The 6294-nt window shown below is 39.3% G+C and overlaps 1 protein-coding gene across 1 annotated transcript in view; it reads right to left on the minus strand.

The window, feature by feature from the left end:
- WDPCP (WD repeat containing planar cell polarity effector) overlaps nt 1-5857 on the minus strand; it is a 307958-nt gene extending 302101 nt beyond the window's left edge. Inside the window, exon 1 of the mRNA XM_071221611.1 lies at nt 5839-5857. The gene's annotated coding sequence lies outside the window, so the exon portion shown is untranslated. The remainder of the gene's footprint in view (nt 1-5838) is intronic.
- Between the last annotated feature and the right edge of the window lie 437 nt (nt 5858-6294).

Below are 6294 nucleotides of genomic sequence, written 5' to 3' on the forward strand. Positions count from 1 at the left end.
CAGCTGATGTTATAGAATTGCTTGGTATGGGGAAAATCCCCACCATTTGGTGACTAGAAATGTCAGAAGTGAAGTGTTCTAAGTAGTAAAGGAGAAACTTAGGAGAAAAACTGAGTTTTTTCCTGCACAATTGTATGCATTAATGTTAAATTTTCTGAATTTTTTAATTGTATGGTGGTTATGGATAAGAATGTCCTTGTTCTTGGAAAATACTCACTGAAGAAGAATATAGTGATATAAAAGAGTATGATGTCCTAGCTGGTGTGGCTCAGTGTATTGAGCACCAACCTGTGAACTGGGAGGTCACTGGTTTGATTCCCAGTCAGGCTATCCCTGGCCCGGGCTGTGGGCCAGGTCCCCAGTGGGGGGCGTGTGAGAGGCAACTGATCAATGTATCTCTCACACATTGATGTTTCTCTCCCTCTCTTTCTCCCTCCCTTCCCATCTCTCTAAAAAGTAAATAAATAAAATCTTTTTTAAAAAAATGTATAATGCCCTCAACTTATTCTCAATGGCTCAGAAAAAAATAACATTCAGAGGGGGACCAGACAGAAAAAGAGGAAGAACGTGTGTGATAAGCAAATGTGACAGGATATTAATTAGTAAATCTTGGTGAGAGGTCTTCAAATTTCTTTGTACTATTCTAACAATTCTTCAGTAAATTTAAAATTATTTAAAGATAAAAAAAGATTTTAAAAAATAGCTGAGCCTGCAAGAAAGAAGAGGAGCTCCTGTTTACCAAAAAGAAAGTAGAAACTAAAAACCTTATATAGCTTCATATACCTAGTAGGTATATGAAGCTGTGTTAGGAGAGAGAAGGCATGGCACAGGATGGGAAAAACCAGAAGGAGCCCAGGAAATACCATGCCTTGAGAAGAGAAAGCTATAAGATTGAGGAAGACAAGATGGTTAGAATTCTCCAGAGGGGAGAGAGACACACAAAGAGAGAATCCCAGAGACCTTCAGAAGGTTCCCCTTGAGAAATCAGCTGAGCACTGACAGTACCTGCATACGAGGAAATCTCATAAGCCAGGGGAAGGACAACCAGAAATGATCAAAGATCTGTATTTGGCACTCACATAGGGCTAGGAACAGGGCCTGTTTCCACCAGCCTGAAAGGAAAACTTTGTGATTCATGGTAATTGAGTAGAGTATTCAGGAAAGACTTGCCTCAGGAGTAGAGAACCATTGGCCCTAGACTGAGTACTACTCAGGTACTACCTACTACTTTTAAGTAACTTGACTGCATCCCAACTAAGCTCAAAATTATAGAAAAATAAAATATTCGACAACCAAAAAGGTAACATTCACAATGTCTAGCATTTAATAAAAAAATTACCAGGCATCCAAAGAAACATAAAAAGATGATCCATAATACAAAAAAAATTAATCAAAACCAACCCAGCTCTGACAGGGATATTAAGACTAAATCATTAAAACAATTATTATAATATATTCCATATTATCAACTTCCAGGAGTGTCCAACCTGTGGCCTGCGGGCCACATGCAGCCCAGGATGGCTATAAATGCAGCCCAACACAAAATCTTTAATTTACTTAAAACACTATGAGATTTTTTGTGTGATTATGTGTCACTGTGTATTTAATGTGTGGCCAAGACAACTCTTCTTCTTCCAGTGAATTCTTCACCTATTGTGAAGAAGACATCATGTATTCTATGAGGCATATATTGATGTATAAGACAGTATCTGAACTCGAGACAATTATCAGTCTTATCACTGATACAGAAACATTGAAAGCATTGTACAGTGCACACCACCTGAATTCTATAATTAACATTTTACTATGCAGTATTTTTTCATATTACTTTTGGCTTATATATATTTTAATTTTCTATGAACATAACTACGCATCCCTCTATACATCCATCAATCCATCTTATATTTTTAATGACTTTCAAACAAAGTTGCACACGTGCAACTTTCACCCCCAAATATTTCAGCACACCTATCATTAACTAGAGTTTAAATTAAACTTGAACAGTCTTTAGATAAAATTTACATGTATGAAATGCACAAATCTTAAGTGTACCATTTGCAGAATTTTACAAATGATTATGCCTCTGTAACCCAAACTCCTACCACGGCACAGAACATTATGGTCACCCAAAAAGTTCCCTTATGCCTATTCTCAGTCAGTCCCCACCCCAGCTCCCAGCGCTAGAGGGAAACACTGCAGTGATGTTTTTGTCCACCAAAAATTAGTTTTATAGATAATTTTTAAATCCAAAATTTAAAGCAAAGCATAATCAACAGGCAGATGAATTAAAAAAGACTTCATGTATAGATGGACAGATACATGACAAAATGGTTAACAATTGTAGAAATTAGTTGGTGGGTATATGGGTGTGCCTGTTATCAATTCATTATCTCTCAGACCGAAACCTACCTTTCTTTGTCCCGCTTTGTGACTCTGGACTTAGACTCTCAACATTTCTCCTTTACCAACTTAAGAGAGGGCAATGGAGTGCTCCTGCAAGGTAACAGCAGCAGCGAGACACCATCACTTCTGGATTCTGGTCCTCCGTTACTATTATTATTCAACATGAGAGTCCAGGAGCCTTGCTGAGGAGACAAGTTCTAGCTGCAGCCTCAGGTCCCAGTCTCCCCCCTGATAGTAGGCACTTCTGCAGACCATGTAGCCATGGTAGACATGCCCGTTTGGAAGAGGTCTAAGTTTTGGGAAGAAGGGCTCTCTCCCATGGGATCTTGCTTCCCCAACCTAAAAGCAGAAATTACTCTTTGAACCTGCTACTGCTTGGACTCAGACTCAGCTTTTTTACTCCATTCAATAGTTAACCACCCCTTCCCTTGTTCTGGTTGCCAACTCATCATATTCAATTTTCAAACTGCCAGCACATTTCTGTCTCTTAACTGAACAAAGACTACAATAAAGGGTATTCTCTGTAGCCTGGGTGTTTGAGAACGTAGGGGAAGAAAAGGAGGGACAAATACTTTAAAAGATTGGCAAAATGTTAATAATTGTTGAAGCTGCATGATGAACTGAGGAAATTATACTATCTTTGTTTTGTGTATGTTGGAAATTCTGCACTAATGAGTTAAGAAAAAAGAAAAAAAGAATGGCTTGGAGAGAACCTAGTGGAATGGATTTTAGGCAGAAACAGAGGATGAGATTCCAGTTGAGGAAAAAGCACAAAGAAAATATGGAGGAAAAAATACACAAAAACTGAAGGATGTGTGTGAGCAACAGCAAGTAGGTTGGCTAAAGATAAGAAATATAATGCAAATGAACACGTTTGGTGAAATTTTTTCCCTGCCTTTTAACCTTCACTACTGAATGTTCGTTCTTCACAAACTCAATTGCTTTCTTCTCTCCCCTACTCTGCTGTCCCTACTCCTGCCTATACTTCTTCTTACTGTTAAGGTTTAGCTCTTCCTACTCTTCCCCACTTCTTATAAAACTAAATTGATCCATTTCAGCGTCTTTCATATGTCTTAATTTAAAAAAAAACTATGGTCAAAATTGTATCTGTGTTTGGACACGTTTATGAGAAAACATAGATATAATTGTGCATATGCAGCAGTATATTTTTTACAAGTAAAGCCGCAAGCAGTGACATAAAACAAGTTTACATAATTTCTAGTTAGTAGGGAATAGAGGAAAAGCATTAATTGATTTATTATTATTATTTATAACTCCCATTACTTTCTTTTTATGATCACAAAATATATCTATATTCAGAAAAGTGAAAATACATGCATGTGTGTGTATGTATCAGTACCTTATCTCTCTAAAGGGATTGGTCATATTCTTTGTTAAGCTGGGTGGTAAGTACATTTGAACAAATAAAATTAATACCCCATGTTTTCTCTACCTACCAATACATTTAAAGTCCTCTTAGGTCCCTCTCCAGTGACATCTCTCTTATTCCTCATTTCTTAAAAATGATGATTATTATGAAATTTGATTTACAAAAAGCATGTTTGTTTATCCAAACTGAAAATATTATAAATTATAAACCCAGCAAGACCTTTAATAGGAAGAACTGATAATAGAGATAAGGACAAAGAAAGCAAATATTTCCAAATAAAATATATATTATGAAAATTCATAAAAAGCATATATGAATACAGACCTGTTACACACATTAAAATATACAGATGCCCCAAATGGATTCCCCTCTCTCCTAACACCCATTATTGGTAGGGTCTGAACCAGTCCACGCTATTTTAAGCCTCTATGTATGGCACATACTCTTCCATTTACTTAGAATGTGGCAGGGACAAAGGTATTCCAAAATAATAGACAGTAGCAGACTATTTAGTGTCACTGGGGAATGACTCATCTTTCTCAAGTCCTCCTGAAGACGTGGGCTTGCTGATGCTGTCTGGTTCAATGTCCATGATAATGTAATGTTCGTAAAGATTCTTTTAAATAGATACTGTGTTCTTCCACACTCAGAAGACAATGGTTAAGACAAGAATTGGGTTTCTTTCTTTCCTCTGACAGTACCTTTCCTTTGTAGTATCACAAACAGCTATGCACTCTATAAGGGAATACAGTGGCAAAAAGAAAGGCCCCAGCAACGATATGCTGCTGCTGCTCCTGCTCTGGCTGATGCCTTGCTTCCACTAAATTCTACAAGCTGTGCAATACAACTGTGTGTGATAAATAGTCCATATTTGGTCCCATGTGGTTACTGACTACTTGAAATGTAGCTAGCGTGACACAGGAGTTGGATTTTTAATTTTATTTAATTGTAATTAATTTAAATTTAAATAGCCATGTGTGACCAGAGGCTACAGTCTTGGACAACGCAGTTCTCGAAGCTTAAAAAAAAACAATCAGGAACTTAAAGAACGTATGTTTGCATGTTGGGAGTTTTCTGACATAGAAATGGCATTTGAAACCATGCAACTCATGAAATAGATCACTTAAGTGTAGACAAAAGCATACAGGCACTCCAATGTTAAGAGGTCAGAAGAGAAAAAGAACTTGGCAAGGAACACTGGGAGGGGGCAAGCAGTGGCATAAGAGGAAAACCAGAAATGTTGTCTGAGAACCAAGTAAATAATCTGATTCAAGGAAGAGAGAATAATTCAGCTATGACAAATGCTATTGATAGATCAAGTTGAAAAGTAAGGTGTTACATTTCTTTCCCACAATAGCAAACCCACCAAAACTGAAGGACAAAAATCTGAAAGTTACCATTTGGCATTCATTTGCCGATGATAAAAAAAAAGTTATCTAGCATAGATATTTCATTCACATTCATTACACATTCTAGAATGATACTATTCTAGAGCACCACATCTTCCTTTTAATATCCACATGAAACTGGGTTTCAGAGAGCACAAAAGTTCTCTTGGGCAGCATTAAATATAAATGAAAACCTCTTAAGTTGTTTTACCAGCTGAGAGTACTAAAACAATCAGTGTCTCCCATTCAGCTGCCACGCTTCCTTAGAAGTGCAGGTGTGGCATCATTGAAAGATCAAGATGGTTTAAGGATACACCCAATTTCCAAAAGAGAATAAGCAAAATTGTCAACATTCACAAAGGACTTGGAGAAAAAGTTAGAACCATGGACCGTGAGCTCCAGGAACGGAGTGGCTCACCTCCCACAAAACAGGTGCTCAATGTTTTTCATTTCACTTTGAAAGAGTTGCATCTTACAGCAGGATGGGGACCCTCTAGCACACTGTTGCCCCAACACTGCTAGGAAAAGGGTCCAGCGAGCTCGCGCGCACCAGCCCAGTATAGCAGCACCAGAGTAAAGGCAACGACGGACGGCGCACAACTGCATCCCGGACCCTAAAGTTTAAAAGAAAACCCCTGTCCTCCGGCCCGGGCTCACCTGCCTCTGGAGTGGAGAAGACGTGCGTCCCCGCAAACCTCTCACCCGGTCACCGGACACAGTCTGGGGTGGAGGGTCCTCTGACTAAGGAAGGGGGACTCGGGAGGGCGCGGCGCACTTACTCTGTCTTCTGAGTCTCAGAGGTACTGCACCCACTGATTCTTCAGGTAGCCCTCCACAGCCGTGTTTGCTTGCGATAGCTCGCCCGCCTAGTTGCTTAGCAACAGGAGAAGCCGTCCAGTCTTCCTGACACGTCAATTCCTCCCGCCTCTCCAGCGTGCGAATAGTTTTTTAAAAGATTTTGTTTCCGGGTCGAGCGGGCTGTAGGCAGCGGAAGGTCTCTTTACCTCCCACGTTTACCCTTGGGGGAGGATAAAGTCCCAATTGTGCACAAGTGGATGATGTAGCTAAGGGGCCTGACTTTACTCCTTCGACTTGCTGAGCGCCATCAAGCAG

The sequence above is a fragment of the Desmodus rotundus genome, chromosome 5, assembly GCF_022682495.2.
Source record: "Desmodus rotundus isolate HL8 chromosome 5, HLdesRot8A.1, whole genome shotgun sequence".
NCBI classification, from domain to species: domain Eukaryota; kingdom Metazoa; phylum Chordata; class Mammalia; order Chiroptera; family Phyllostomidae; genus Desmodus; species Desmodus rotundus.